The 21,438-nt window shown below is 35.1% G+C and overlaps 1 protein-coding gene across 6 annotated transcripts in view; it reads left to right on the forward strand.

Moving 5' to 3' along the window:
* LOC120421537 (serine/arginine repetitive matrix protein 1) overlaps nt 1-21,438 on the forward strand; it is an 83,740-nt gene that overhangs the window by 17,775 nt on the left and 44,527 nt on the right. For 3 of the 6 annotated variants that reach the window (XM_039584762.2, XM_052710185.1, XM_052710184.1), the window contains exon 2: nt 5,415-5,750. The gene's annotated coding sequence lies outside the window, so the exon portion shown is untranslated. Of the gene's footprint in view, nt 1-5,155; nt 5,175-5,414; nt 5,751-21,438 lie in introns of those variants that run through there. The other 3 variants (XM_039584764.2, XM_039584765.2, XM_039584763.2) reach the window with 2 other exon arrangements.

Below are 21,438 nucleotides of genomic sequence, written 5' to 3' on the forward strand. Positions count from 1 at the left end.
TCGTTTGGTCAGTCGAGCCGTTGATGTCCGTCGCGACGCGAGTTTGCTTGTTTTTTTGCCACCTCGTGTTTCGATGTTGATTTCGAGTCAAACATTAAACAGCTTAAAAAAAGATTAAACAACTGAGAAAAAACAAAAGCAGTGCACCTTGGCGAAACACCTGTTGCTGGATAACATATTTAAATCGATAGAGTTCGAACGGAAAAGTAAACACGTGAAAGTTTACTTTTGAAACGCTTCGTAATCGTCGGGACGGGGAAAGATGGGCGCGAAAAGTGAAACATAAAAAAGGTGAGGAAGATTTATTGAGAAGAAGGAAAAAATATTGGTTTACAACCAAACAGTACAGTGCATAATTTGTGGAGGGTTTTTTACCTGTGTTGATTTCCTTAATGAAATAATAGCACTAGACAATTGAGCGTTGAGGATTGGGTGCTGATTTGAATAGGGAGTAATTCGCAGTTGCTGTTCATCCAATACCCATCCAGTGATTCTGAAATTAAAAGTGCTCAAAGTTTGACATTAAATATTTTTTATATGTAATATTATAACTTCATCAATAATTTCTAAGTTTTTCATTCATTTTTTTTGGACACCAAAGGGTTCATTCGTCACTGGGTTGGCAAGTTCATAAGCCACTTAATAACTTAAGTGAAGCTACAACAACAATCGTTTGTCTTTCTCGTCTTCGATGTGGTCATCTGCCGACGAAAAAATAAACGATACTTGTTCTGTCGTCAACAAGCAAATATAATTGATGTGCAAATAGCAGTGGGTTTTTTAAAGTATATGGGAGCATTGAAGATGAGATTGGGATCTGGAATAACTCAATCAAGTAGTGAGAAACTGTAAAGTCGACTGTATTTGATAAATGATACTTTTACAAAAATATTTGATTTAATTCGATCATGAAAAATAAATGAATAAATTCGAAAAAAATCTGAGTAGCCTTTCAAAAACTAAACGGATTTTAAGCTGTCCGCAAAATTGTGAAAATTAACTAATCATAGTGAAATGTTCAATAACACTCCAATATCCAGTTTGAACCCATAAATAATTCTGACAATCAATAAGAAAATCCGAAAAACAAAACAAAAACTGTCTTGATCGGTTATCCGAAAGCATGAATAAAGTACAGTCATCCCACATATTCGGAAGACCCACAAATTCGGAATACTTTTGTGGTAATTTGTCAATAGGATACAAAATGCAACTTCTCTATCGATCCGGCTATTTTTAGGACCTTTATTTGGACATTCTCTTGCTATTTCACTAGTAAAAGTAGTACTTTTAGAACAAAAAAACTGCATTTCAAGACTAATTTATTCAGAGCAGCAAAACACTGCCTTCAAATTGCCTGTTCCATAATTGTGGGATGTTATTGTGCTTTCCACAATTGTGGAACACCTGAATTTAACTGTTATTCTCACAAAAAATATTATCAGACCATTCGTAACTTAGCTTGAATTTCATTGGTTTCAGTGTGTGAAGTCATTATTTTGTAAAAAAAAATATGTACTCCTGGAGAGAACCAAAGTTTGTTTACATCCGTAAGAAAAAAGTGTTTCGAATTTGTGGATGTCAAGGGTCAAATTGTTTCTCAAAAAACTTGATACAAAAGTTAAAGTTTGAAGTTGATTGATACAGCATTCGAAAGATCGCAAGAAAAGCTTTCAAATGAAGGTAAAAGCGAGTCATTAAGTTCAATTATCAATTTTCTATGATTTTTTTGAACATTGGCCGATCTGTAAACTGTTCCAAATATGAGGGATAACTGTAACGTCGTGATTCGAAATCCTGACAGCATAGCATATCATTTTTGTTATAGCTGGAAAAAAATCTTTTGATAAGTTTAAAATGTACAAATATCATCAGGATAAAGTATAAACAGTAAATTTTAAAAGAATGCATGAAAAATATGTCTTTTTGCCTTTCTTACAAAAGAAAGGTTTAAGGTTTGCTTTTGGGAAAACGCTTTTCTCAGAAATCTTTAAAAAATCGTGCACGGCGAGGAATCGTCCCAGGAAAAAATCCTATTACTAAATTGAAGGTTTAGATGCGCTCTTTCGATTGAATTTTGGCCCGAAACCCGGAACTCAAAGTCTGATTTTTGAGAGCTCTTTTTCTGAAATACTTGAGCGATGTCTGTATCCGCTCCTAAAAATTTGTGTCTTCCATCATTGGAAAACCGCTCGTAAAACCCACAATTTTTATATTTCAGATTTGTAGCCGTGGGGTCGGAGACCAACATTTGATTTTTCGATTCGCAATTTTCGACCAATAAATGTGGTCAAAGCCATTTTTAGAGGTATTTTTTGGACAATTTTACAGATAACAAAAATTAAATCAAATTAAAAGAATTCAGTTTCAAACAAAAAGCCATTCGAAAACATGCGCCATAAACTGCTTGGGCCCAAAATTTGAAGCTTTTCCAAAATGTATTTCCAGAGATATAGCCATATTAGTGTTTTTCGTCTTATTTTTACCCTATTTTTCCTATTAAATTTTTGGTTTTATACAGAATCATATACTGAACATCAAATTCAAAGTCCCAGCCCATTCTCGATCGAAAGATCGACAAGTCGTCAAGTCGAAGCATAAACGCCAGCACATTTACGCTTGCGCGTGAAAGTGTTCTTTCTGGCTTCTCATAATAGATCGACAAAGTGCAATAGCGATACATATTTTTTTAAGTTAATCATAGACTAAAATTAAAGACTGAGTACCCTTTATTTTTTTCTAATAATGTCAATCCAATATGTTTTCTTAATTAAATTTAAATATCTTGCGACCCATAATGTACCTCTGAAATTTAAAAAAAATGGCATTTGAGGTTTAGCCTAAAAATATATGGTATCATTTTGTTTCTGAAAAATTAATTGCACCAATATATTTGTCGGAGTTTCATCATTTCGTAAGAAAGGCTCTATTTCATCTCTGGTGATTTTAAATCGGGTTTTTTTTTAACAATTTTCATCAGAATTTAAAAATTAAAATGACTTGTTGTGCTTCGAATCCCAAATACTGATATAAGCTGATTCGAAATCCGGACACTTTTGCTTCCAATTCCGGACACTCGATTTTGCTTAAGAATCACACAAATTTGGACTGAAATTTTAATGAATGAAATTTTCTAGGTCTCATTCTTTGTATAAAAATTTTCTAGACTTTATGGAAATTAGAACCATAAATGTCTGCTTTGCCTTTCCGGTGCTTTCGACTCTTATGAAATATTTCAGTGAAATGTGTCACCGTTTTGGTAAACCCATATTTATATTTTATTCAATTGTTTTGGCATTGACAACAGCGTCAATTATTTTGCGAACCTATATCCAAATAATTGATAAATAAATAAAAATAAATAAATATTTATTTGTTTAGACTAGGGTGGGTACGGATTTTGAAAAGTTCTCGGATCAAGTTCTGGTGTGGTTCCCCTTGCATACCCATAGGGACTCTCACGCCAAATTTCAGCTCATTTGGTTGAAAACTGGCTTGTCTCAAGCGAGTTCAAGTTTACATGGGATTGAATATGGGAAAATTTGAATTTTTGTTCATTCGCTCCTACAGGCCTAGGGAAAACATGTAGAAACTTCTAGGATGGCCAGAAATGAGCGGTTTTGTCTGGAGAACAACTTTTCCGAAGAGACCAGGTCGTTTCGTCCAACCCTCATCGGGCTCAACGGCCATACATCCGGGGTTTTCGGAACCAACGGAATTCCCCAGAAAAGCATAAAATTTTCCTTAGCATGTTAAAAATGCTTGATGAACACCGCACCGCGATATGAGCAACATTGGCATTGACGGTTTTTACGGTTTTTGAAGAGTTTTTCAAGATTGAAATCGAGTTTTTGGGAATTCGTGTCAAGATATCACGAACTCGACGATAAATCATTGGATAGGTTATGAAAAGACTTTCCTATTATGTTATAAATTTTAATGATTTTATAACGCTACGTCATCACCTGATATTTCATGTCATGAGTGATATTCATGTATTTTTTTATGCTGAATCTCAGTAAGTTCGATGAAAATGATGTCGTGATCCATAATTCACTAAAAAATAATGAATAAAAATTAGTTTAAAATTAGTAGCCTAATTTCTAAAATTTTAAAACCGCAATTGTAACAAAATGCTTTATACATTATTACAGCAGTGCTGCACAGTAAAAAAAAAACAAACAAAAAAGTTTTCCCCCGATGTTTTACGTCTTTTCTCCGATATTTCAAAACAGATATAAAAATACAAAGATGAACGTTAAGCAATGTATTTTTAATAGTTTTCAAAGTTCTTCAAAAAACAAGTTCATAAGTGAAACGAGCTTATAAAATCAACTGGTAATTTTTAGAGTTTTTTTAAGGTCTTATATACATAGGAAATTCCATAGCTTATAAAACTTTTAAAACAAAATTTTATCCATCTTAATGTGTACCACAAAAGATGTCCTCTTGTCTCTTGTCCTCTACAATATTAAGTATCTGTGTAAACCTCCAGATGGCCGACATGTTATCTTTACGGATCGCCAATCCAAAGGTTCGTGTTCGAATCTCACCTGATTCAAGTCGTATTTTGTAGATATTCTATATTCAATTCCAAAGTTTTAGGTAAGCCTAAAAAAATCATAATAATAAAACTCGTTTTTTGATTTTAATTGATCTAAACTACTCATTCTTACGAGCACCCTAGTACCCTCCACTTAAGTTGCATCTCTTAACCACGCTGTTTTAGTGCACTTACTCCCCCTCTCGTTCAGCGTGTATGGGTTGCCTTTCATTAGTCCGGTACATATACCAATAATTGCACTCCACACTCAAATAAAACGCGTCCATTAACAAAGTACCATCTTCTCCGTTTTCTTTATTTCCAGTTGTTGCAACGATTGCTGAGCCTGCAAAGGGCACATGACTAAACGACGAAGTGGCTTGGATTTCGACCGAAAACGGGCAAAATTAGTGCGCGCACAACACTAGCGCCAGCGGTGGCAAATAGTTGAAAGTGAAATAAAGAGGGGGCGTGAGCGCCGGGGAGAAGGAAGTTATTGTTTGTAGGTGGGAAGAAAGAAAAAATGAAGAAGAAGATTTAGGAAAAACCGTGGTGGAAAACCTTCGAGAAGAAAATAAATCACGTCGCGGGTGAAGTAACAACCGCAAACAAACACACACACTCGAAAAAGGTCTAAATTGATCGGTTTAGTAACAGAAAAGTCCTCGGTTTGAGTCTCGCGGATTGGGTTGATTTTTTGTTTGCATTGTTTGATTGTTTTTGTTTGTGTGAGTGTGCCAAATACTTTGATTGTGTGTTCGAAATTGCGAGTGTGTGTTTGGTTTTTGTTTTTGCTCCGGCGCGACTTGAATTTTCCTCATTTTACTCTCTTTTCATTATCTTTTCCATAACTCACCCTATCCCATAATAGAGTCTGTTAGCCACACAGTCCAGGGGCAGCTGCTGCCGCACGCTAAACAGAAAGTTGCTCCAGTCGAGTGTGAATAGCGAGTGAATTTTAATTTGCACAAATAAATGTACTACTAGTACCAGTGTACGTAACGATTTTTTTTAGAAAACTTGATTTGAGCCGATAATTGCAAGTCGCGCCCGTGCGCAAGTCAATTTGACGAAGAAACTCTGCTGGTGAAAACTTTGGTGGACCGATCTGGCCACACTGGCATCCAGGGACGGTGACCGGCACTAGTTGCTGCTGGGCTAGACGAACCTTCTTTTTCGCGGCTGTCGCAACTTTAGAGCACTAACGGTAAGTTTGGCAACAATTTTCAAGAAAAAATATTTTTTTTCCATGCGACATTTTCAAAACCTATTCCAGCTTTAATTTGTATCACTCAAAGCTCAATGACCAACAGTCTAGTCGCAAGCGGCTAAGAAAAACCTAATTTCCGGTCGCACGGTTAGAACTAGCAACCATGCTGCCTGGTCAGACAGTCATGCGTTGTGCTAAAGTGTTGTTTTAAGTGGTTAATGAGAAGTTGCGTACTTGGAGTTGTTGTTTGGTTGGCTTGGTTGGGAGTGAAATAAAGTAGCATATCGCGTGTGCTGTTACGTGAGAGTAAGATTAAATGCAATTATGAAACAGCGAAAATACTTTATGAATTACTTGGATTTGTAGGTTCTGAGTGAGGTTTTCATGGGATTCTATAAATGCCAACAATTAAAAGGTTAACACCTTTAGTCATTGACACATAGTCATTACATCTGATCTGTTTGGTTTAGATGGCGATTCTGGTAACACAGCTCGACAAAAAAACATAAATTCCTACAAAGAATCACAGGATTCAGCCGGGAACCGTGGTGTAGGGGTAAGCGTGATTGCCTCTCACCCAGTCGGCCTGGGTTCGATCCCAGACGGTCCCGGTGGCATTTTTCGAGACGAGATTTGTCTGATCACGCCTTCCGTCGGACGGGAAGTAAATGTTGGCCCCGGACTAACCAAAAGGTTTGGTCGTTAGCTCAGTCCAGGTGTATGAGTCGTCTCCCTGGGTCCTGTCTCGGTGGAGTTGCTGGTAGGCAGTTGGACTGATAATCCAAAGGTCGTCAGTTCGAATCCCGGGGTGGATGGAAGCTAAGGTGTAAAAAGAGGTTTGCAATTGCCTCAACAATCAAGCCTTCGAACACCTAGTAGAGCGAATAATTTGATTTTTGAATCACAGGATTCGGGAATATTTTTTACTTCGTTTGTTACTACTAAAACATAAATCTCAAAAATTCGTATTATTCAATGTTCAAAATTTAGGGTACCAAAAATACATCTATTGTGCGTGAGATGGTGCAAAATCGATTTGTAATAAAGATGATTATTTTTGTAAAATGTTGAATAAACCATATTAAATTACAAAATTCACTTTGAAATCCAAAATCAAATTTACATTCGATAAAGTGTTTCATTTTTTTTCGTGTCATTTTCAAAGTTATTAATATTTATTGAACATGTCCATTTTTTGACAGTTCAAAAATATTTCATCAAGGAAAATTAGGTACCCAAACAAAAAATATTTTTAATGAGCTGAACAAATTTCCTACAACTTAGGTGGGGTTTTCTCAGTTCTGATGATATTTTCGCAACAATCGGTTCGATTTCTAATGTCAAAAGTTGAAACCTATATGAAATTTTCTGTTTTTTTTTTTGTTTAGTTTTTCAGATTTTCAAATCATGTCTTAATAATATTTTTAAAAAGTTGCGTAACGAAAATTTTGGCGCGTGGAGATTCAAAAACCCAGTTTTTATTATCAAATAATCATAACTCGGAAACATACAGGTTGACACCTCCAATTTATTGATATGTTATGTAAAATTTTCCGAAGAATCCGATAAAAATATTTTCAGACATAGATCCACGGTTAACACGCCATTTAAAGTTTTCTTACGCCTTTTTCAAAGGTTAGACTTGATTTTTGAGACTCCTAACTATTTTCTCTTGAAATTCCATATTTATTAGTTTCAAAAACAGCTAAGAATAAAACGGCGCGGAGTAATGATTTTTTGAAAAAAAGTAATTTTGGCGAAAATTGACGATACGGCCTACTATTCCCTACAAAAAAAAAACAGAATGGAAATAGCACTCATTTAAATTTTTGTTTCAAGCTAAATTTGCTAAATTTGTCCTGAAATATAAAAAAAACAGGATAAATAAGATTTATTTAAAAATTCAAAATGTCAAGTTTTGTCCATGTTGTAGAAAAATTACCACAAAAAAACAGAGATTACGCGGAAATTTTTTTTAGAAATCATCAAATCATGTTTTTTTTTGATAATTTTCGCAGATTTCCAGAATATTTTGCCTTCTTCACTGAGGGAAGGCTATGATCCTGCTCTAAAAGTAATCAAAAAACCATTCCAACGAGTCTAAAACATTGAAGATCTGGCAACCCTGTCTCAAGTCATGGCCACTTAAGTGAAATGTATGTACTTTTTTGAAGCCGGATCTCACCTAAATGTATTTAAACTATGTCCGGATCCATTATCCGACCCACTGTTGGTTAGATAAGCGAAAAAACTTTCGAACGAGTCCAAAACATAGAAGATCTGGCAACCCTGTCTCAAGTAATTACCACTTAAGAGATATTTTTGTACTTATTTGTGACCACTTAAGAGATATTTGTGTACTTTTATATTTTGGATCTCAAAAAAGATGAAATTTGTGTCCATTGTTGGTGAGGAAGACACCAACCACATAGGTGGATTGTGCTAGTTTTTTTATAAATTGGTTTCTGATTTTAATTTTTGTTCACGACGAAATTATTCATCAACATCCGGGTGGACCAGTAAGGTTTTCGCAATATCACATTTTTTGGGACACACTATTGCATAGATCCGTAAATTCATCACGTCCGTCTACCACAGACTCTCCGACAGCGCCGATTAGATGAACCAATTTAGGTCACCACACACTCTCAACTTATGTGTTGACAGCCTCGGCTTCACGCTGCTGGAAATGCAAAACGCCACCGCCGGATTAATTAAAATAAAACCCCTTTCAAGACTGACATTTCGACTGCACTTTGGACGCGCATCGTCGGTTGCCATGGCGAACTGCCTTCAAACCAAGTTGCGTTTAGAATCCGGTCTAGCAGCTTGTAACGTCAAAAAGTCAAAAGCTTTTGCGAATATTGGTTGACTTTTTTTCTTTTTCTTGGTAGAGACCATGCATAATCTTAACGATGGCCATTTGAAAGTAGTTTTCTGCCGATTTTGTAATGTTAATGGCACGTACCACGCAAACACGTGTGTGTTTAGTTGTGCCACAACAATAAACGATGCGATTTGAACGTTTGAACTTTGCCTGGAGTGAACGCGCTTGGTTTTCCGTTCTCTCTGATGAACTAAAGGTTAGGTTAGGTTCTTTATCGCATGCAAGGTTGGAGGCTTTGGCGGCGAATGGAAGGACCTTTTAGTGGGTAAAAAATGACTGGGATTTGAGCCTTGGATTTGTTTGTTCTGGTCCACCGATTTGGCTTTTAAGTGAAGGGTTTTTGATGGGTTGATTAGGCCTTTTGTAATGAATCAAGATTCAATTTAAGACATCGAGTTTAGCGTTGATGAAGATGATTGTATCACGAGAACAATCTAAAATAAATGTGCCAAGTCAGACCTGAAGATTTATGCCTCTGGTAATAAAATTATAGCAATTCTTCTTCAGAATGAAGGTCCAATAAATGTTCGTCACTGACCAAATCACTCCATTCGAGTGACAGGGACCCATTAATTGTATGGTTATTTTCTGAACAGTTCGTACAATCTGAGATTACTTTTCAAAATCCTTCCAAAGAGTCCTTGTCCGGGCCGACCGAGCTCCTCAGAGGTGAAACATACTTGTCGAGGCCACCCAGTTATTGAATAATGATCCAGTTTTTGTTGCAACTCATGCCGAACCCCGCACAATCCCTGTCCGATGTCCGCAGTCGCGAACTCGTTACTTTTTATATGTTTCAATGACACACCACCGAGACACACACGCGGAAGCAACTTTTGCCAGACGGCAGTGTCGGGCCAGGGTCTAAATATAAAACGCTCATTGTGAAGCATCGAAATAATTAAATTTATAAACTATTATTGCTGCTGCTGCTGTTGTTGTTGCTGTCGGCGACGGGACCATAATTTGAACCGGTTGTAACGCTGGGTTTGATGAAGTTGATGAGCTCACAGCTACCGATTAGCAACAGTAGCAGCACCATGGACTTGTGCCACGCAAGCCACTTCATTGAGGAAATCGAAGGTGTCGATACTTGAAGCTTTGAAAGAAAAAAAAAAGTTGGTTCTTTTCGACGCATTTTGACGCAGCAATACAGGAAGGGGGTTTAATGAATTGATTGATTGGCACATAATTTTTAGATTGATTTTTCAATCAATCGACTCGTCGTAGTCATCAATGTGAAAAACTAAAAGGGGGCTTTATAATCCGAATTTGTAGAAATCTAGACACATTTTCTTGCCAGCTATGTCAGTAGTCAATGTTTTTAATATGTTTTATTGTTTTATGAGGAGTTTTCATAAGCAAATCATCCCTCCAATCAATGTATTGTTCTTGTCAATCTATCAATGTCAATTTATTGTTCTTGTCTTTAAAATTGTATAACAAAAGAGTCCTGAAAAATAACATAATGAATTCATAATCATCATTTTATACTATTTTTAGGCTGTTGCAAAAGTTTTTCTAGTGAGAATAAATCGGCAGAAAACTTCATCAAATATTGACCAGTTTGATGAAAAGTCGGTAATCATTTATGATGAGCAATATATTTATGCTTGATGAATTATTTAATATGAATTCTAGCTTGATATCTTCTTTAAAAAATATTTTAATAATAGACAATAGTTTGACATAATATTTTCAGGATTTAGTAGGTTCCAGTGCACAAAGATTACTTTCTTCATAATCTTCGTGAAGCTATAATCCTGCTCTAGAAATGAACTTTTCACAAAAGCTGGTAGACCATGTATGTTTTCTGTAATTCCTATGAAAAAAACCAAACATTGGTCTGAAGGTTCCTTGGCCCAAATAATAAGATACGTATTTGTTATGCACATTCAAAATTTCTAAAAAAAAATACAAAAAATACATTTTTTAGCAAAAAAAAATCTGAGTTGAGCAATTCTCTACGAAATGAACTTTTTTCAAATTTTTATTTTCGACAAAAAAAAATACAAACGGAATATATTTTGTGATTTAAAAATCACTCTTGGCACAAACACATGATTTCCAAAAAAAAAACCTTTTTGGTATGTTAAAAAATATTTTTTTTTTTTGAAAAATATGTGATTTAGTTTAGCTCTTTTAAACGCAAATTGAAAGGTTATTAGTTGGAATTTTAAGGACAAATAGTGTGAGGATCTACAAATCTAACCTAAAATTTATAAAGGTCGCATGAAATTTAAATTTCTGATTTCTTTCAATTGCAAAATTTCATATAGCATTCTCGAAAATGAGAAAAGTGAATTATCAGCATTTTGCCAAAAAAATAGAAGTAAAGTAATCAGCTGTTGAAATGTAGTCCATATCTCAACTTAGAATAGTAAATCTAGAGTTTTTAAAGCAATGGGATCTCTTTGTTTATCGGACCTTGAACATAAAACTCTAGAAATGTTCACATGCAATTTAAGAAACAACTAAATAAATTATATAAGCGTACCCTAAAATTCAAAGAAAAATTACATTAAAATCATATTTGTAAGCAAAAAGTTTCAAACAATTTTTATTTTACAAATTTTAGTTTTTGGCATTTGAGGGTTGATTTAAGGTAGAGTTTCGATATTTTTATTTTTATAGTCATGATATCTTCGGAAAAACACTTTGTCTTTCAAGCTCAAAAGTTGACATTTTTGATCATATTAAGGCCAAAGCAAATTTTATTGTATGTTTTGTCAAACCCCTCAAGAATCTTGCCTTTGCCTCCATGAAGTCACCCAATTTTAAGTTATTTTAGTGCAATCTAGTTTTCCTTTACTTGATTTTCCCTGATGAAGGAATTGTTTTTAGATATTTCTGTATAAACTTGTCAATAATAAACTTAAGTCAGTTGATATAGGCTTAATCCGGCTAAGTCAGTGTAGTAAATCGTTTTTATATCATTCTGCTACATGTTAGTACAATATAAAAGTATGACCAGTAACGTTTTGGAGTTTAAACATTGAAACTTTGATCTTTTCCAACGCATTTTACATGGGATTTCTCCTTAATTTCTACTCGAAACACTAAAACTGACCGTATTCGAAATTTCTGCCGGCAAATATTTTGAAACTCGGCCCAAAGGTGCAGAATGGTCCCAGAAACCATGTCCAATCATTGGTTTGGGCGAATTTTTTTTCATAATAACGGTCTGTGGGGGACCGGACAAACTAATGCTGCAAAATGCCTTCTTTGATTATAGAAAGTCTCCCAAAAAATTAAAGCAAAATAATAAAAAAATAAATAAAACAAATGAAACCCATTTTCGACCTTTGTAGAGGATTACTGAAGAGTTAAAATGTCCTGGAATAATTTAACTTCATAAATCTATGAAAATCGATTTAAATCATTCCATAAACCATCATCAATCATTTCGTCACTTCTCGAATGAAATCCTAAACGGCAGCCACCTCAGAGGGTCACAAAAATGGCTAAACAAACAAAGCCATTGACCCTCCACCAGACCTGCCAGCTCTGGCGGCAATCCTACCCAGGGTGACGTGAGGTCAAAGTGGATCCGCCAACTTGAAAGACAGCAAATCTCAATTATCGAGGACCACCCCTCCAGCACTCCACGATCGGGACTACCTTTCGTAACGTGTTTAACTTGGCTGAACATCAAGTTAGCTCTTCGAGAGTCTTGTTCACCTTCTAAGCCTTTTTTCTGCGCAAAATGCAGAACTCGAAGAGGCACTGTCTCTTTTAAGATGCGATTGAAACGATCCACTGATCAGATGAGATGTGTGAGGTCTTCTTAAGTGATTTCTTCGATTCGATCTTGAGTTGCTGAGCGCGCCGCGGTGCCGACCGTCTCAGACGGTGAAGATGAAATATGTGTATAAAGTGAAACATGACATCCAATCGATACAGGCGCATCTCGAAGATGCGGTTCGAAAGTTGCGAAAAGGTTTGAACTCGTTGACGAGATTTACGACCTGATCTGCTCAGCTTCTCCGTTATGAACTCGGTGAACTATGTGCTAATAATGTCGTGTTCCAAATTCGTGAGTGAGCGATTAACGACGGCTTTTTGAGTAACTCGCAGAGAGAGAGGGAGTTGTTGAGTAATTTTTGGGGTGGAGTTAGATTTTTGTCTGTATTGTTAGTTTAAAACTAAACATTCTTGATTCTATCTTATCTTATAAAAGTTCAACAGTCGAGGCTCGAAGTAAAAGTCAACAGTCTTAAATAACCTTAACAAGTTTGACGTAGATATCTTGCGTACCACAATCACAAAGCAAAAACCAAACTAGAACGATTCCATTCTCTTGATTGTACTGCACCTTGTATTCATCACGTCGTTCCGCACACAGTAAATCTTGAGACAATCACCCACTCCAAACCGTTGGCAAGTTTCTTGTGTGACTTGTGCACGATTGTTGTTTTAAAAATCAGTCCACTTTACATGTTAGTTGTCCTTCGCAAAACCCAGCATGAATTATGCAGCACGAATCGTTCAGCTGGGCTGGATCATTATGCTGGATTTAGTCATGGTTTGAAGAATTGTTCTTAATTCTCTGTTGACTAGACCTCGTGCTACTTGGCGGAAACATGATTTTCACAACTCCGCACTGCAATTAAGATTAGAATTTATTCGTTTCAACCCGCCTTAAAACAAACATTTCAACACAGGAAACGACTCAGCTCACGCTAGCAGTGAGTTCTATTTCAGCCCCATGAAGGCGTGGCCGTTCGTGGCTTGATCCAAAAGTGAATGTAGTCCACGTCGTTTGCCACGAGTCCGTACGTGAATGTCATTTATCCACCTTTTTTGCCCCGTTTTGTCTCCACCACGGTATATCATTCTGTCGAGATCTGTCCGCGTATCAAACGTGCTCTGTATTTACGCCGATTTATCCTTGAGGTGTTGAACCACACCGCCGCCGTTTGTGCTGTTGAGGCTTGGAAACTACTTTCGAGAACTGGAACAACTTGGGGCGTACCGGTTGTTGGTGCTGGTGGCTTGAACAATCTAACTAGAGCAGAAATGTAAATACGATCGAAAGGTTGCAAAACGTCGATTTGACTAAATTGTTTCAGGTGTTAATATTTTAAGCACTGGTCAATTTAAAAAAATCAAGACCGGCATTTCATCTGGATTTATTTAGATCTTAAATATATTTTTTATAACTTCATAGATTCTTGTAAATACATTGGTCATTTCATCTCAATTGCACACAAAAAAAGTGCAAAATTGAAATCAATATTCTTTAATCAACCATCAAATCAAGCAAAAATTTCGAATGTCATCCAAATCCCCATACATATTTCAAATAAGTAGGGGGATTTGGATGACATGCCAAATAAGTTATTTGACACCACCGAAAAAAATTGCTACCTTCGTGAAAAAAAACCTTCAAATTTCATACTGGGATATCTGAAGAACCACATTTTCAAATCCAAACTTGTTTCCCGTGTGCTCTCTTGTTCTAGATAGGAATCTCAGCAAGCTTAGTACAGAAAAGCACACTGGAATCGATTTGTTGCGCAAATTGTTTTTTTTTTAATTTCTACACTGAGCACATATTTTAGCTACAATTTTGACCTCATCAACGTCCTCATTTACATAGGTTTGCTAATTTTGGTAAATGTTTTCCTCTTCACGAGATGTTGATTTTTTTAGCTTGACCAGAAAAAACAACGATTTCGAGTGCTGTGGACAATACAAGCTTAGAACATTTTTTTTAATTGTTACCATTTTTTAGTTAAATAGTTAAATTGAAAAGCAAAAATTATAAGCAATGACCTAAACTTTTTCGAACATGTTGGAACATGTTCAGAAAAATTCTGGAACAAACTCAATTTGAAATGTCAAGTAGTGCGTCAATTGTTTATTTATTAAATCAAAACAAACTAAACTTCTTTTATAAGAGACGAAGTGAGGTTAAAACTTGGTCGTGTACCCTTAAAGATTAAATTAAAATTTAAATTAAATTAAAATCACTGCTAATACTGTCACACAATCTTTACAAGTTTTTTATGTTACGCGCAATGAACCAAAAGAGAGCGTCCTTAAATTACATAACAAAAATAATTTAAATGTTTGCGATGTGTGTTAAGTGAGAAGTGAGGTCTGGAAATATTAATAAAGAACCCAACTTCAAAAGTTTTCCAAAAAAGTCAGGGGGCAAAAAATTATAACTTATTTTAAAATTAAAAATCAAAATTAAAATTTTCATTGAAAAACTTTTTAAAATGTTTTGTATTCAGTCAAATTACATGGCATACGATTATTTTTTTTGTATTTTTTGTCGAATTTGGCACTTTTAAACTTTTTAAAAATTTTGAGTATCGTCATGATTCGAATTCCCGGACGCTTCGAAACCCGGACACCTCACCTTGTTTTATCAATTATTTACGTATAAGTTCGAATAATTATTGTAAAAAGTTTGTTATCTGATGAATTCTAACATCATTTCATTTCAATTATGTTTGGACGCTGTATCCAATGCCAAAACAATTAAAATAAATTAAAATATGAGCTTACCAAAACTGTGAAACATTTCGCTGAAATATTTCATAGGCGTCCGAAGCACCCCGAAGGCAAAGCAGAAATTTATTTTTCTGATGTCCTAAAATTCTAGCAATCTTCTTCTTTCTTTTCTTCTTATATATAAAAAATTTCGATGGTTTTGTTCGAACGCAAATCAGTTCAATACGGAGCGTCGGATTGAGGTGCTCTTTGTTGCGTTAGGTTCGTATAAGCCCAAGGAAGGTTTATACGCTCACTAATTGACACTTTGGCCACTCTGGAACCAATTCCGGAGCATCAGCAGTAAAAATGTAAAATGCGTAAAATCAAATTTTGATCACAGGAGGCTGAATAAGCAAAAAGCAAAAAGAAATCAATAAACGAAAAAAAAGGCAGAACGAAATTTGTCGGGTAAGGCTTGTTTTTTATACAAAATATCGATTATTTTGATGTTAACAGCTTATTTGAGATCTAAAGAATGCCATTCATTAAACTTTTAGTCAAAATTTGTGTGATTTATAAACAAAATCGAGTGTCCGGAATTTGAATCAAAAGTGTACGGATTTTGAATCAGCTTTTATCAGTGTCGGGATTCGAAGCACAACAAGTCAATTTGATTTTGAAGTTCTGATAAAAAAAATGGTTAGAAAAGACATATTTAGCATGCATCCTCTTAAAATTGACTGTTTATACTACATCCTGATGATATTTCTACATTTCCAACTCATTACATGATTTTTTTGCCAGCTATAACAAAAATTATATGCTACTAAGTGTCCGGATTTCAAATCATGACGTTATTGGGGTCACAGATCGAAGGTAAACTAAAATTCTGTTATACCTTTGCATTAAAATTTTAAAAGCTGGATTTGAAATTCGAATTTCAGGTTTTTTCTGCCTTCCCCCTCGACTTTGACCAAAGCTGAGGGAAAAAATAAATATGAAATCATCGCAAATGACTCAAATTGATTGGTTTAATTATCATCAATAATATTTTCAAAAATATGTTAATTGAAATTTATGTTGATTTATTTTATTATTAGCTAGATCTTACTCATTTACTCACTAAAAATACTATATTGTTAATGTACTTTTTCAAAATGTGTATCCATTTTGAACATGAAGCTTTTAAGTGCTTACCGATTCATCCTGGTACAATTAATATGAGAGTTTTCCAGCTCAAACGTGAAACGTTTTCGTGAAATTAATGTAAAACCTTTTCTAAAACTTAAATTTCTAGAAAGAGCAAGTTAAGAAAAACACATAGTAAATTTGTTAAAAGTTATTTTAAAATATAATACATTGTTTACAGTCTTTCTTTGAAATTTCTGATATTTCTAAGTAATTTGGTTTTTTGCCTTTCTTACAAAAGAAAGGTTTAAGGTTTGCTTTTAGAAAAACGCTTTTTTCAGAAATCTAAAAAAAATCGTGCACGGCGAGGATTCGTCCCAGGAAAAAATCCTATTACTAAATTGAAGGTTTAGATGCGCTCTTTCGATTGAATTTTGGCCCGAAACCCGGAACTCAAAGTCTGATTTTTGAGAGCTCTTTTTCTGAAATACATGGCCGATGTCTGTATCCGCTCTTAAAAATTTGTGTCTTCCATCACTGGAAAACCGCTCGTAAAACCCACAATTTTTAAAAGCCAGATCTGTAGCCGTGGGGTCGGAGACGAACATTTTATTTTTCGATTCACAATTTTCGACCAGTAAATGTGGTCAAAGCCATTTTTAGAGGTATTTTTTGGACTATTTTACAGATAACACTATCAAATTTAATGAATTCAGTTTCAAACAAAAAGCCATTCGAAAACATGCGCCATAAACTGTTTGGGCCCAAAATTTGAAGCTTTTCCAAAATGTATTTCCAGAGATATAGTGATTTTAGTGTTTTTCGTCTTATTTTTACCCTATTTTTTCCTATTAAATTTTTGGATTTATACAAAATCATATACTGAACATCAAATTCGAAGTCCCGGCTCGTTCTCGCTCGAAAGCTCGACAAGTCGTCAAGTCGAAGCTTCAACGCCAGCGCTTTTACGCTGCGCGTGAAAGTGTTCTTTCTGGCTTCTCATAATTGATCGACAAAGTGCAATAGCGATACATACTTTTTTAAGTTAATCATAGACTAACATTATAGACTGAGCACCCTTTTTTTTTTAATAATGTCAATCCAATATGTTTTTCTTAATTAAATTTAAATGTCTCGCGACAAATAATGTACTTCTGAAATTAAAAAAAATGGCATTTGAGGTTTAGCCTTAAAAGATTCGAAGCTTTAGGTAAAATTCTCACTGGATGGTATCATTATGTTTTTGAAAAAATAATTGCACCAATATATTTCTCGGAGTTTCATCATTTTGTAAGAAAGGCTCTATTTCACCTCTGGTGATATTAAATCGGGTTTTTAAGTTTTTTTTTCAAATTTGGTCAAGTAATTTCATACAAACTGCCAACAAATTTCTGATCTTGGTAACCCTGAAAGGTAAATAAAATAGTCGTTAAGATTCCCAATCAGAATATTGTGTGTTATTTTGGCATAACCATTCTTATAAAACTTGTTTGAATGGTACTTGAAATCGCTTCAAACGTCCATCACCTTCCACCGATGTCGATTCCTCGAACGAAAGCCATGAACCATTCAACTATACCTTCGACTCCACAAAACCCCCAATTCGCCACCCCCATTCTCAAACCGCGGCATCAATTCACTTTGGAGGAAGTCCAGCGCTGCTGACTTAATTACAGCATGTGAGTGGATTAACCGAACCGTTCACCATTGCATTGTGTGTACAAAGTCTCTATTTTGGACCGTTTTGTACCAGCATTTTGCTGGACGAAAACAAACGGAGCAGAAAGAAAAAAAACCTCAGCTTCAAAATGTGAGACTCGCGCGCGCCAAGGTTCTTCGCGTTGAACGTTTAATTGTCCAGTTGAACGATCCGCGATTACTTAATTCGGAGCACTCCAGGAAGTGGAAGATATGTTATGCGGTTCCAGATGTCACGGTCGGTGACTTTGCTTCTGGAGGATTCGCGAGAAATTTATCTCACTGTTACAAATAGCGAGATAGCCATATCTTAATATAGTGAGACAGTGGTTTAGTTTTTGAACAAACTTCATTTTTATAATATTATTCAGCCTTTTTCCAAGCCCGATCATCTCGTATGTTTACATTGACATTTTATTCGCGCGAGCCAACCTAAAGAAAGACCGATTCAGGCTTCAAAGATGATCCACAAAGTCGAAAGGTTCAACGCAAGGCTCACCGCACGCAAAGTTCAGCCGACGGATGTTTGCTAGGTTAGGAAATGTAAATAAATAAACATGGGTTGTGAATGTGTGCTTGCGGATCAGGTAGCATCACGGGGGCTAGCTTGGGACCTTGAACTTTAAGCTTGGTGGAAAAAGGCCAAATCCAGTTTTACGCCCGGTGTGTGGGAAACTGATGATGACTGCGTTTATGCAGATCACGCTAATGGGTTATTTATGGCCGATTAGCTTGTGAAAGAACTTTATGATTACGAGTTTATGACTAACAGGTTGATTCGTTGACATTTGGTCTATTTGGATTAGTCAAAGTCGATTGAGAATTGGAGAGAATCAACATTATCTGTTTAATAATCAAATCATATCAAAAAATAAAATAAATAAATACACCATCATCTAGATCCACTCAAATTCTGCCAACCCCAAACTTACTCAAACATTAGTGTTGAGACAAGAGTAGTCAAATTTAACGATGAAGATGCTACAGCAAATGCAAACTGTAACATTTTCAAAAAATACTGTAATTTGTGATATTTTTTTAGTATTTTACAGTGTAAACTTTTTTTAATATTTCTTCGATTCAATGAAAAAATCTCTAAGTTTCGTTTTATTTATTTCTATAAATTTTTATATCTTTTTCGTCAATAAAAGTCATTACGCTTCTTCAATTTTTTTAGTTCTCAACATTCCTTAAACAAAATTTCAACATTTGTTTAAGCCTGTTTAATTTTTTTTTGTTTTTTTTATTTCTCATTTTTTTAATGTACTCTATTTCTGTGAAATTCTCCAATTGTTTAAATTTTTTGAAGATTGAATTTTTCCAAAAAATAATGGTGCGGTGCCTGTGGAGACGCGCAGTCCTGTTTTTTCGTGTTAATTTTGATTTCTTTTGTGTCGCTGTTCGTGGGCACGGGGTGAGTGATATTAATTAAAAGAAGTAGTGGAGTGTGTGCAATAATTTTTTTCTTTCTTTTTTTTATTGTTCTTTTTTCGCGCGTTTGTTGACCGATGAGTTTGTTTTGTATTGTTCTATTTATATAGTTTTCAATAGAAGCGATCCGATTTTTTTTGGGACAGGCAAGTCTTACTGCTTGATTAAATCTTATATCTTCGATGATCGGAAATCACGCTGACGAATATATTTTAGGGCTTTTTTTATTTTTAGTCCTTTCTAGGGGAAATATACCATTTTGATCACTTCACATCGCCATTCGACCCATTCTCATCACTTTTGTTGTTTTCCAACATTTTAAGATGTATCAACAATGGAGAGTTGCTTGCTCACTTTTATTTGAGCTATTTATTACTTTGGAACAGTCAAAAACACATTATGAAAGCTGTAATTCATAATCAAAGTGCTGATAGGCCGATAATAGAAGTAGGCTGAGAAAGGGTATAGTTCCCCTACATCACCGTTGATCGGAAGACACGCCGACGAAGAATTTCTGGAGAATCGCGTTCGAATTACAGTATGGCCCATAAAAAAAATGCGACATTGTTATTAGGTGTAAATCGGGACTATTTTTACTATTTATGATGTATGTAGCATGTGTACATGTTAAATAGGTTCAAAACAAACAATCAATGCCTTTAAAACCATTCCCTTAGCATACAATAAGTTACAGCTCATTGAAATTTATAATTTTCCAATTTGCTCTACGCCCAGACCATATAAAGAAAAACATACTTTTTTCATGTTGGTCGATCTGCCTATTATGGTATTTTTATGGACTAAAAAGTATACAGCCTTCAAGGTTACTATTTTTGAGAGCTGTAAGAGTTAGTTCCACCGAATTTTACGCATTCTATTTACCAGGTATAGTAAAGTAGTGAACTTTTCAAAAATATGCCGATTCTGAAAATGCATCAATTTTTGTGATTTTTTGGAGCCTGCAATGTTTCAACGAAAAAAACAAATGCTACTAATGATGGTAATTGATACTAACAGATGCTCTGATGTGACTTTTAACAATATAGAGCCGCTGGGCACGCTTTTGAGCCATCGACAACGGTTTCAAGTTATTGATTTATTTTGACAGAATCAAACAAAATAATAACCAAAATGGCATTTTTCACACAAATAACCAATTTAAACAAAATAAAAAACTTCGTTGATTGGGCGTATTTAAGAAGGACTTCTAATGATGCTTTCGGCACATTGTTGGATATTTTAAACTGTTTCGTTTTTGAAATATAAATTATTTAATTAGGGTAAATATTGTTCCAAAAATACATTCATAATTGTAGACCGCCTGTACACAGTTTTGGTGAACTGCAAAAAACTATCATGACGATATCTTCAAAACATACTAAACTAAAACCATAATACATAAAAAATCAGATTGTTAAATAAATTTAAGAACGGCACCACTTTTTCTGTGAAAAAATGCACATGTCGCATTTTTTTATGGGCCATACTGTAATAATACATATATAATAATATAATAATAATTAATAATATAATATTTAATAATATGTTTGTTTTTTTTTAATGTTTAGATCATTGCCACTCGTGAATGCTGACCTCATACCCGGCTACTAACCCCATAAAATCTCATGTGATACTTTGTCGGAGATACAGTCGATCTGGCGGTCTCTTTCACTCAAGAATCGGACTAACATTCCCATCCACTTCCCAGTGCTCCTACCTCTGGGCATAGCCGGCGCCGGTATTGATCAGCATGATAGGGGCATTTGAGAAGTTGCGAAGTGAGGAAAGATAGCACCCACTTTTCAGCTCGTGGATGTAATTCTGGAGGTCCTGGTAAATAAAGGAGTAGCAACTGCTCAAGCTTATGCTTTGCTTATGCTTAAGCCGTTGCAAATATGTTTCAAAGTTTATGTCGCCCCCCACCCCCCTCCTTCAAAATTGGTCCGAAAAAATCAGCGGGCAAAAAAATATTTTTTCCAAAAAACTTCAAAATTTCCATGAAAATAGAAGTCTAATCAACTGAAAACAATCTAAAATGCATTTTTCTGCATCGATAATCATATTTAGGATGTTTGGACTCGTTTATTTTTTTTT

The sequence above is a fragment of the Culex pipiens genome, chromosome 3 (assembly GCF_016801865.2).
Source record: "Culex pipiens pallens isolate TS chromosome 3, TS_CPP_V2, whole genome shotgun sequence".
Taxonomy (NCBI): domain Eukaryota; kingdom Metazoa; phylum Arthropoda; class Insecta; order Diptera; family Culicidae; genus Culex; species Culex pipiens.